Source organism: Protopterus annectens, chromosome 13.part0, assembly GCF_019279795.1.
Source record: "Protopterus annectens isolate FY-2018-M chromosome 13.part0, PAN1.0, whole genome shotgun sequence".
Lineage (NCBI taxonomy): Eukaryota > Metazoa > Chordata > Ceratodontiformes > Protopteridae > Protopterus > Protopterus annectens.
In genome coordinates this window covers 1,059,573,807-1,059,587,027 of record NC_056747.1, presented here as the reverse complement: position 1 = coordinate 1,059,587,027, position 13,221 = coordinate 1,059,573,807, and positions in this window count along the sequence as shown.

Here is a 13,221-nt window from a genome sequence, read left to right as displayed (position 1 = left end):
TTGTTGGAACATGGGCTAAATTCTTGACTAGGGTTGCAAGGGCCTCAGGGCCAATTGTCTAGTAACTTCCTATGATCCTGTATGAGGCCACCATTTTTCAAATCCCAGCACTGCCAACTAATATGGGATGCTCAGCAATTCGAAACCCACATCTTCCAATCATACCATCACAAAACCCACAGGTATATGTACGGGTATATACACCAGTAACAGACAGTGAACAGGTATATGCGCCAGTAACAGACAGTGTACGGGTATACGCAACAGTAACAGAGAGTGTACAGGTATCTGCACCAGTAACAGACAGTGAACGGGTATATGCACCAGTAACAGACAGTGTACAGGTATCTGCACCAATAACAGACAGTGTAAGGAGATAGTGCAGTCCAGTACATTTACTTGGCATTCAATAACAGCAGCAATGCACATCAGAGATGGAAGTACCAACTCAGCACTGCAATACACAATGACATCACCAGCTGTCTGAAATGCTGCAACTAATATACGATTGCACGCTTTTTGTCTCACACGTGTACAATCAAATTAGGGGAATAGCTGCCTGTATTCTTCTGCAAACGCAGATGTTCTTCATGTTTCACTGTTGCAGTCATTACATTTGGGTTATCTTACTGGCAGGTTGCCCTCAGTTGGCCTGAATTCCAAAGTCTTGGGTCCTGCGTCGGTTGCTGTCGCCTCTTCCCTGATGTCAGGTTGTCAGGGGTGTTAAAGATGCAGCCGACGCCATTTTATTCAGTCTTTCTTGCCACGCGGTGCCCGAAGCAGAAGCAGTTTGCAAGTGCTGGTCGGCCGACTCCTGAGATTTTCGTGTTCGATTTTCAGATTCGAAGTTTTCATTAAAAGCTAAGTACCCCGTTGGGGAAACTTTTTTCTTGCTCCAGACCGATGTCAGAAAAAGTTAATAATTGTATTTCTTGTGGGAAGCAAATACCTCATAAGGACTTTCATTCTTACTGTATTCCTTGCCTAGGCCCTGACCACGACGTTGCTAGTTGTTGGTTTTGTGCTAAATTTAACCAACATACTATTAAGCGTCGGTACGATTTTGCATTAAGCTATTTTGGGAGAAGATTTAATTATACAATGTCGTCGGACAGCCATCCGACTACCGGAGTTCACAAAAAACGCAAAGAAAAAGAAAAGACAGGCAGCCAAGGTCCAAAACCGACGACGAAGCTTCTCCTAAGCAAGTCACCAGTTCGCCGGTTCTCAGTGAAGCGCTTTCGCAGCCCCTGACTCCCGCTACTTTAGAGTCGCAGGCCACTACTGACTACCATGTGGAGTCGACCAGGCCACTGGAAACTCAAGGTATTGAAGCATCAGAGATTATTCCCTCAGATGGGTCCGGAGCCGCTGAGCAGGCATCGGCTTCTGAGGGTGTATTCAGACCTAAACAATTATATATTAAACCGACTTCAAAAACAAAGACTAAAACCCCTTTAAAGGCAAAGAATCAAGTTCACTAGCCACAAGGACAGGCCTCCATGCCCAAAAAACAAATGCTCAAAATGGCCGAAGACTTAATTACCTTGATCAGGGGTTCCCATCCCTCTCCTGATAAGAGGCCTAGGCAAGAGACAGACTATGAATCTTCAGATCAGGTTTCCATTTCTTCTGATTCCTCTTCTGACCAGGAATATTCTATTCCCCCCTATGAGGATTCTGATGCTGAAGAATCAATTCCTTCAGCTTCTCCTCCTGAGGACTACTCTTTTGGGGAAACCTTGCATACCATGAGGGAGCACTTCCACTGGGAGAGCCAAGATTTTTCAGAATCTAAGAAAAGGCTCAGAGACTTCCTTTTACTACCTCAACACAGGCCTCTAGCTATTCCACCTGTGTTGGACATTGTAGAGGATGTGTTCTCGGAGTCTAGTCTGACCCCTGACTCTTTACCTCCAGCTCCTGTTAAACTGGACAGATACTACAGGGTCCCTGACTCTCATAAATTCCTTTTCAAAAACCCTACTGCAGACCCAGAAGCTATTTCCCAGGGTCCTAAAGGGGTCAAGGCTTCTACTGCAAAAAACCCTACGCCCTCCGACAGGGATTCTAGTGCACTGGATAGGTGGGGAAAAAAGATTTACACATCTGCTACTTTGGCTATAAGGGCCTTAAATTGCCAGTTTCATATGCTCAAATATCAGCAATATATCATGACACTGCTTAAACAAAAAATTATGGCAAATTCTGAATGTGCAGAAAACAAAGAAATGCAGGATTTATTGCATGCGGCTGAACAAGTTGGAAAGCATACTTTGCAATGTGGGTTTGATTCTCTAGAGGCCTCCTGCAGGGCCACTTTTACGAGTTCTGTCATTAGGAGGCACGCTTGGTTAAAGGAACAAAATCTGCCTGACCATGTTAAAGCAAAATTATTAGATGCTCCTTTACAACATGATACCTTGTTTGGTGTTAAGGCAGAAGAGGTGTTAAAGAAAATGGAGGACAAAGCTAAATCTATGCAAATGGTCAAGGATTTCTTACAGGTACAGCCACCTAGATTTAGCAGACACTGGCCTACAAAGAATTGGTCCTTTCCAGTCTCAGACAGACCTCAAAGGGGCAGACCCAGACACCCTAGAGGCAGATCACAGCCACAAGGATCCTACAGGTCTAAGCAGTGGAGTGCTTCTACCTCCAAAGGTGGAGAAGACAAAGCACAATCATACAGGAAACAGTCCCAATGACTTCCCCCTGTCTGCACCAAGCACTTATCTTCTGGCAGCACCCTTAGGGGGAAAACTAGCACTTTTTTCTCAAAATTGGCACATTATAACCCAGGACAAATGGGTTCTAGACATAGTGTCACAAGGCTACACGTTTCATTTCCATACCCTGCCAAGGGCAAACGGTTGGCCAGACCTGCCAAAAAATCAATGGGCAGAGGCTCAAAAACAAGTCACAGCTCTTATGGACATGAGGGCTATTCAACAAGTGCCACAGCAAGAGCAGGGACAAGGATTTTTCTCAAGACTGTTCTTGGTACCCAGAAAGGACAAAGCATGGAGACCAATACTGGACCTATCAATTCTAAACACTTTCCTGGATATACCAAAATTAAAGATGTTGACCTTACAGCTGCTTCTGCCCATGCTGGGCAGCAAGGCTTGGCTCGTGACTTTAGACCTAAAAGAGGCATACCTGCATGTCCCAATCAGACAATCATGCAGAAGATACCTCAGATTCAAGGCTGGCTCAAAGCATTACCAATTCTCTGCACTGCCCTTTGGCTTATCTACTGCACCCAGGGTCTTCACAAAGTGCCTGGCACTAGTAATTGCTTACTGCAGACAAAGAGGAATACAAATATATCCGTACTTGGATGACTGCCTCATACAAGCAGAGAACAAGGACATTCTACTACAGCATCTGACGTTTGTGATAAGACTTTTAACATGCCTAGGGTGCACAGTCAACAAAAAGAAATCAAAACTAGTACCCTCTCAAGAGATAATATTCCTGGGTGCAAGCTTAAATACAACTGCCCAGATGGCTTATCTCACTCCAGACAAACAAAGGCAACTGACTACCTATTTCAAGGAAATAGCAACAAAGGCCGAGTTATTTGCAAGAAAAATTCTGCAGGCTTTGGGCTTCATGGCATCCTGCATCTTACTAATTCCATATGCAAGACTGCATATGAGCAAAATTCAATGGTACCTAAAAAGTGTCTGGACACAACATTGCCATAGTCTGGAAACAATGATTACTCTAATTCCCTGCCTGCAACAGGAGTTTCGATGGTGGACAAAGGCTTGTCACCAAAACAAGGGACAGCCATTCTCACTACCCCCAGCCAGGCAGAGCCTAACAATGGATGCTTCAGATTATGCCTGGGGGGCACACATGGCAGAAAGAGGCATTCAGGGCACCTGGTCCACAAACCAACAGCATCTACATATCAATCAAAAAGAGATGCTAGCTGTTCAAAATGCCGTGACAGTCTTCAAGGACCTACTTCATCCAGGACAACTACTGATAAAGACAGACAACACCACGGTCATGTGGTACATAAACAAGCAGGGGGCACTCATTCTTATCCCCCTGTGCAGACAAGCTATGGCTTTATGGGACACAGCATTGACTTACCAAGTTCATCTGCAGGCACAATTCGTGCCAGGAAAGGAAAATACTCTGGCAGACGAACTAAGCAGAAACCTCATGGATCCCCATGAGTGGCACCTGGATCCACAAGTCTTCAGCATGATAACAAAGAAATGGGGACACCCGGACATAGATCTATTTGCCTCCCCTCAAAACAGTCAACTAAAAAGATTCTGCACAAGGACTTATCACAGACAAGCTTGGAAAGTGGATGCCTTATCTTTCAACTGGACAAACCTATCAGTATATGCCTTTCCTCCACTGCCTCTCCTCCCCAAGGTACTCCTAAAGGTCAGGCAGGAGAAACCAAAAATGATTCTGATTGCCCCAGACTGGCCACACCAGTACTGGTATCCAATCTTAAGGAACTTGTCCCAATGCCCAGCCTGGACCTTACCTCAAATACCTCATCTACTGTCCCAGCAAAACAATCAGATTCTGCACAGCCAACTCAGGACCCTAAACCTGGCAGCATGGCGGATAATGTAGCCATACAAACCACACCTCTCAGTAAAGCTGTGATGGATGTCATTTTAGAAGTCAGAAGGCCTAGTATAGAAAATCCTATGCTGGGAAATGGAAGAGATTTTGCGCTTGGAACCAAGCTCAAGGAACTGATACAGCTGTCCCAAATATTCTGCAGATTTTGCAATACTTAACTGAGATGCTGGACAATGACCTATCTTTTTCATCAATTAAAATCCATGCCTCTGCCATTTCAGCTCATTATAATATAGAGCCACCACTTTTTTTCTCATCCTTTATTAAGGCAGTACCACAGAGGAGCCAAAAACTTAAGGCCTCCAAGGAGAACGCCAATATCTGCATGGGACCTCAATTATGTCTTGGAAAAACTCACCTTACCTCCTTTTGAGCCAGCTGCTACTGCTGATATAAAGTTCTTATCTTGGAAAACAGCTCTGCTCCTAGCAATAACTTCTGCAAGACGAGTTTCAGAGCTACAGGCTCTCATGGCTGTGGAACCCTTTATCATTTTTTATCCAGACAGGGTCTCTCTGAGAACAAACCCTACATTTATGCCTAAGGTGGTATCCAGTGTAGCCCTTAACCAAACAATTCATTTGCCAACTTTTTATCCAAATCCACAGAACAAGGGGGAGAAAATTCTGCATTCTTTGGACAAACACAGACAACTTAGATTCTACTTGGACAAAACTAACGTTTTCAGAAAGACAGAACAATTACTAGTGGCATATGCCACAGCATTACAAGGAAAGGCTTTCTCCAAGCAGACTATTTCAAAGTGGATAGGTCACTGCATTCATTTCTGCTACTCACAGCATGGCAAGCCAGTGCCTAAGGGCATTAGGCCACATCCAACCAGAGCTGCAGCCACTTCGGCAGCCTTTCTCAGGGGAGTACCAACCAAAGACATTTTAGAGGCTGCTACTTGGAGTTCAGTGCATACCTTTACAAAACATTACAATCTGCCTCTTTACTCTAAATCCAGGGCAGGCTTTGCCACTGCAGTTCTGCAGGGCCTCATAGCCGCTCCTAATGCTGTATAGCTCCAGCCCCCCAACCATAGCTTTGGGACTCAACCCAAATGTAATGACTGCAACAGTGAAACACGAAGAACATAGTACAGTTGTGTACACTTACCATAAATGTAGATGTTCGAGTGTATTCACTGTTGCAGTCCAGGTTACCCACCCACCATCCCCCTTATTTTTGCTGGAACTTATCTTTACTTCTCTAATCTATACAACCTAGGTGGTGTATTTGCTTATAGATGAAGGTAAAGTTATTTTGGTGCATGTATGTTTTATTTACATAATTTTAGCCTACCCTTTTGGGGGCACCTGACATCTGGGGCAAGAAAAACTGAATAAAATGGCATCGGCTGCATCTTTAATACCCCTGACAACCTGACATCAGGGAAGAGGCGACAACAACCGACGCAGGACCCAAGACTTTGGAATTCAGGTCGACTGAGGGCAACCTGCCAGCAGGATAACCCAAATGAAATGACTGCAACAGTGAATACACTCGAACATCTACATTTATGCTAAGTGTACATAACTGTACTTTTCCTTCTAAATTAAATATCACTATCTCTAAAAGTGTATGGGGAGGTTTAATTCTGACATTTCAGAATGTATAATTTCCCTTTCTTTAGTTTGAGTTGGCGGCAGCTAATTCTCAAAATGCAGGCTCACAGTCTCTGCGTTATACTTTGCTCCCACAGCTAAGTAGTCACCTCAGACCCCATGAATAATAGTAGGCACTGATCACCAAATCTGTGGTTAGACAAGTTTCACAATTCATTAAGTTCGATACCCAGGCATTCTAGAAAAAGAAGTACATGTTCTGTCAAAAAAGATGCAGCCAAAAGAAGCTAATGAACATTACATATATATAAAATAATTCAAATATGAATACTATGCATAATCACAATGCACTATCATGCATATAAAATAAGTTCAAATATGAATATTATGCATAATCACAATGCACTGCTTGCAAAAATCAGTACTAAAATATTTCAGAGTTCATAAGAAAAAATAGCTGAAGTACAGCTACTGTTGCCTGCCTTCATAGGTTCATAGGTGTTTACTAGGCTAATGACCACAAGGGCCTTTTTAAGCCCAGCCATGCATCCCAAATCTCTGACAAGTTCTGAGACCCTTGATAAATGTAAGCATGGGCCTGGGAGATGAACCATTTACAGGTTACCTGTGTCCACTAGAGACATAGGTGCCAAACCAGGGATGAATTTCCGGTTTCAGTCTGTATTTACTATGAAAGAGAATGACCCACATTAGCTACTTCTATTGTTGGATACATACAGCAGGAAATATACAATAAAAACACATTCATGGGAGAAACTTTACACTTAGACCTTTTCTGCAAAGTCCAGACTGCGAGTACTAAAATATTATTCCAAACTAAAATGAGCCTTCCACATTCAGTTATCACTCTTCACTTTCCATAGAGCAATTAACTCTGAAAGAAAAAGAGAGAGAAAGAAAATTAAAGGGTAACGCACATAAAAACCGATACTATTAAAATAAATTGTCACAAATGGAATGAAAGTCCCAACCTCACTCTTTTTTAAATCAAGAGCTCCTCTCACAGTTTTAATGTTTTAAGTAGAGGAACAGAATGGCATTCTTTTTTTGGTCCAGCAGTGTACGCCATGCTGCTGACCATAGGGCATGGTGAATCATCGTGTCTTTTATGTTGCTCCTCCCTGGGTGCGTTCTCTTTTATGAAACAAGCTTGGAGGATTTAGCAGCATCAACCAATAAACAATACAAGTGATACATAATGGGGGCATGTCTCCACACACATTATTCAAACATATTTCTAAAAATTGAGTCAAAAGGACACCTATCAATTTCATCTGCTAAGGAATAAGTTTTTATTTATTTATTTTTTATTTTGCTACTGTACTGTGCAAATTCTCCAAATTCTTTTCAATTCACACAAACTCAGATTTTTCTAAAAGGAAATGGTTAGGCATAGTACGGTACAATGTTTCAGAGTTCTGTAATTGCTGTGGTAGACTTTGCATTTCAGAAATGGCATAGTGATAATCATTATTTACACATTCATTTTTCCATCAGGTGCCAAAAAATTGAAGCCTAAGGTCCCATACTTAAATTATTTTTGGGGAAACTTCAACAATGGTTAAATGAAATTTAGTTCCACTGGTTTGTGGTCTGGCATCATGTTATATTGATCAATGAAAAGGACTAGCCTGATATGACTCTGTCATTGTCCATGTTGGTGAGAATGACTGAGATGTACCTCCCTGGACTACATGAAGAGAGACATGGAGGAGCTCTCTGATCTTATAGCCCAGGCAGGTATGACCCTAGCCCTGAGTAGCATCCTGCCATCACCCAGAATGATACCACAGTACAAGGCCAAAATGATTTACTTCAACAATTGGCTAAGCTTTTGGTGTCATTCTAAGGGGATCCAATATCTGTCTGCCTGGGATGACATGATCGACAGACCACGATGCTTTGTCAGAGATGGCCTGCACCTGTTGCCCTTGGGATTATAGATACTGGCTAAGGCTCTTGCCAACTCTATAGTGCCTTTTTTAGGCAAGGTTCAAATGACAAATTCACCAATGTAAAAGGTACAAGCAAGCAAAATCCGAGGGTAATGCTACTCAATGCTAGAAGTCTAAATCTCAAAATGCATTCACTCGAGACACTGCTTAAAATGGAGAACATTGGCATCTGTGCAGTGACAGAGACCTGATTCAAGGCTCCAGAGAGCACCCCTGCATTACCAGGCTATAATTCATACCACAACTTTTGGCCACCTAACCTGGACTGAAACACTAAGTTGGAGGCGTGTCCATATTAAGGATATCCACACCTCCAGGCTAGTTGCTCAGCATAATGCATCTGAGATTATCCAAGTGCAACTAACTCTGGGCAAGAACACAATCCAAATTGTCACTTGCTACAGATCCCCCACCTTGCCCCAGGATTCCCACTCCTCATTTCTTGATACATTGGAAAATATTAGGGTACAATCCAACACCCTAATAATGAGCCATTTCAACTACCCCACCATTAACTGGGAAAACTGCTCATGTTCCAACTCTTTTGCTCGACATTTTCTGGAATTCATAAAGTCCAATGCCTTGGATCAACTTATCCACACCCCCACCAGGGGGAGCAATATCCTAGACCTGGTCATTACCAACATGGACGACCGGTGTTCCACACCAGAGGTAAATTCCTCATTGGTCAGATCCGACCACAAGCTAATCAGCCTAGACATCCACATCCCACCACCACCCCACCCCACCCCCATTAGGGAAACCACCGTAAAAAATTTCTCCAAAGCCAACTTCATGGTTCTTAAGACAGAAGTGGCAAACTTCACGACATCCATGCAGATGGACAATAGAGGTACGACTGCTGAATCCTACAAAAATGCACTTTATAAGCACTTACACGAGTGCATGGATCATGCTATCCCTAACAGAACCAAGATGTTATCCTCCAAAAAAAAAGGAAGCCAATCTGGTGGTCCCCTGCCATAAACAAACTGCAACAGAAGAAAGAAACTGTTGCAAAAAAAGAGTAAAATCCCATGACTGGAACAACTTCCTGGTCAGCCTCAGTAAGAAGATGAGATCCCTCATAAAATCCTCCAAAGCTAGTTATGAAAACAAAATCACCACTGATTCTAAATTCAACCACAAAGCATTCTATAGCTATGTCAAGAATCTCAATGGCAACACTCAGATCTGCTCTGAGTTACAGCTCAATGGCACTAAATATACAGAACCAACTGATATTGCCAACATCCTGGCTGATAGGTTCAGTGCTAACTTTACCCCCCACCCCCACCCCCTAAATGGCCCATCTCTATACCTGAAGAATGCAAACTTCCTGCAATCACGGCTGCTAAGGTAAAAACCACACTCTCCAAAGCCAAGAACATAGCACCCATGGGACCTGACAACATCCCAGGCTGCGTTTTACATGAACTACAGAATGAACTGGAACCCCACCTAAACACCATGTTCAATCATAGCCTCACCTCAGGCTTTGTGCCCATTGAATGGTGCACAGTGACAGTTATCCCACTCCACAAAGAGGGAACCACCACGGACCATGGGAACTATCGCCCCATTAGCCTAACAAGCCTGGTCTGCAAGGCCATAGAATGTATCATCATGGAACTTACAAACAAAGACATTGGTAATCTCCAAACTCTGGACCCCACCCAGTTTGGGTTTGTAAAAGGCAGATCATGTCTCCTAAACCTGATAGACTTCTTTGAAGCAGTCACAAAAGCCGTAGACGAGGGTAAGGTGGTTCGCACAGCCTATCTAGATCTCGCCAAGGCTTTTGACACCATCCCCCACTCTGGAATTATAGATAAACTCACTAAACTAAATATAAATCCCTATGTCATAAGATGGGTTGCCAACTGGCTCACTGACAGAACCCACACTCTGAAAGTAGCAGACACTAAATCCAACTTCAGACCAGTGACAAGTGGAGTACCATAGGGTTCAGTCTTGGATCCTCTCCTGTTTGGTATCTACTTTTCTGAAGTACAAGCTAACACAGAAGGTCTTTGGCTAACGAAGTTCACAGATGACTACAAACTTGGAGCCATAATTGAAACTCCTAACGATGTGGACATCCTACAAAAGGGCCTCACTGAGACAGATGCCTGGAGTCAAAGCCATGGCCTCAAGCACAGTGACAAAAAGTGCATTGTCATCCCCTTTGGTAAAAACTCTGTACCCATGAGCTGCCACATAGGTGGTAGTCTACTTAACACCGTAAGTGTGATAAGAGACCTTGGGACACAGGTGGACAGTAGTCTCTCCTTTGATAATCACATTGCCACAGTAGTCAGGAAATACTTCTACATGGCACACCTCATCACAAAAGGTTTCTCATCCAGGAAAAAAGAAGTCATTGTTCCCCTCTATTCATCACTCATTAAACCCATTATAGAGTACAACACCCCTTTTAGTATGTACCTCACAAGACAACTACAACAACTGGAAAGGTCACAGAAATACCTCACAAAGAGGATCACTGGCCTCAAACAGATGCCCTACGCAGACCGTCTCAAAAAACTCCAGCTTTACTCCGTTGCATATCGTCTACTCAGAGGCAATCTCTGCCTAAGATACAAAGCTATGTCAAACCCTGAGCTGTTGGACATGCTCCACTTAAAGAAATCCCAATCCCGCCAATCTACACGCTCCAGGGACCTAAACCTTGTCACCACAATAAACAGAACATGCTGGAGGGATAGATTCCTGTCCCAGAGACTTCCCATACTCTGGAACAAACTACCTATCTATATCAAACAAAGCTCCTCATAACACTCTTCAAGAAAAATCTTAATGATTGGATGGGAAATTCACCCCGGGGATCACCTCTGTGGCTCTGCTCGACAGGGGCTCAGGAAAATAATTTTCTTGGGTGGCGAAAGCCAGGGTACCTTTTTGGCTATGCGTGTATAGGCCCTAGGGTCAATAGCCTAGTACTACCTATGAATCGTAACACTGATAGTAGTTTTCATTTTTAACTCCACTGGGACAAGTGTTCTGATTCAAATGTAATGATATGCATCACACAGACCATCTGTGTCTCTCACTCTCTTAACAAAAAAAACTACACCAATGCTTGGCTGGACTTGCAGTCACTATATCTATCCCTGTCCATTAAAATATGATATATCTAGAATATTTTGTTGTTTTTTAATAGTTTAAGTTGTTTATATGACTGAGATGTTAATCAGATCTGCAGTTAGGTCAGAGATCACATGCGTCTGTCTTTCAAGGACAGCTTTGCATACCCCTCAACTGTATAGATTTTCGCAGAATGTCCAGATTTTTGCCTCATATTTTTGGTCCATTTTTTTAAAATGTGTTTTTCTGGCAAATTATTAAATATTAAAGTTTAAAAAATAATGACAGACATCTTAGTTTCAGACTTCATACCATTCAGAAAATCCATGCTAATGTAAAACCTGTCATTCTATTAACTTTCTTCAGGGATACCACAAATGCTAATTAAATGGTTCTCTAAAAGTGTTCACATTTGATGATATATATAAAAAAAAAGAACTTTGCGTAACTACTCAGCCTAACAAGACTTGATTCAGGTGAGGTTTTAGCTGGTAACTTGCAGAGCTGAGATCATTTCTGGAGAACATAGTGCACACAGCTGAGATTATGAACAATTTCATCCTCTGTTGGCAATGTGTCATTCTATATATATATATATATATATATATATATATATATATATATATATATACATATAGTTATGCTTGGCAAATGTGCATCCAACAAGGCCATGTCTTGTCTGGAGTTCTTGTTTTGGATATTTAAAATGATAGGACACAGCGGTGGCATTGAATCTTCAGATTTCTTAGTAATTCCTTGCACTTTACAATGAAATTCCTCTTCCACTTTCTTCTAGATATGAAAAAGGATGCAACAGTGTGCCTGGACCTCTGACTGGACATTTGAATTGATGTGAAGATGAACTTGAAAACCCTGTCACTTTCCAAGTCTTTTTGCAATATCTGGAGAATGTTGCATAACGCAGTCTGCCATGGGCAGAACAGAATGAGAAATGCTGCTAATGACCCATTTCATCCTGGCTCTTGTGGCAGTGTAGTAGGCCGCACAGTGCATACCAGCCACTGTTTCATCATTAACAAACATCATACTTTTAGACAATTTCACTTGTACAGAGGGATAAAGCCCTGACTGTGACCCAGGCAACCTATATTCAATCACTGGCATGTGTACTTGCTGGAGCTGGTGTAGGACAGGAAGGAATGAAGGGGTAGCATCTGCTCATCTTCTCCTTGGAGATATGCTAGCAAGAGTGGTCCACAGGTCATGCCTTGACAGAGACCAGAACTTGGAGGAACAGCCAGACTATGTATGCAGGTAGGTTGGAGTGGTGTGCCTGTTCAGGGACTGAAGTGGACACATTTCTACTGACCATGCCTCAGTATCACCCAGTCATCAGAAGTATGTTAACACTCAAAGGGATCTAATGCTGAAACAACCAAGCAAAGCTTCCTAAATCCAGGATCACCTGTATGACAATAATGGGGAAACACCATCACCAGCAGCAATAGTGGGGAAACACCATCACCAGCAGCATACGTACTGTTTTCCGAGTTATACTCCATGTGTTTAGCATCTCTAACACTAGCAAATTTATATATCTGGGAGACTGACAATAACTACTCTGTAATTTTTATCTTACAAGACACAGATTCATAGCATCAATACTGTATAAAATAATCTGGTTAATATATAACGTCAGTTTCTACTATGTCATCCCATATTGTATAATATTCCAGTATATTTTACTTTGTCATTATTATTTCCAGCCAGTATTAATGTTCTGTACAAAAGTGTATTTGCTATTGGGACATTAGAAATTTTATTAGAATGCTGACATACAGGTTTAAGGTATCACACAGTGATCTTTTTGCAGTTTTTAAACCAAGGATAAAGCAGATATGTTTTGATAATAGAATGTCTAGACATGATGATCATTTGGTGTCTGAGAAAAATTAATCAGACCCAGTCTTGGAGATACT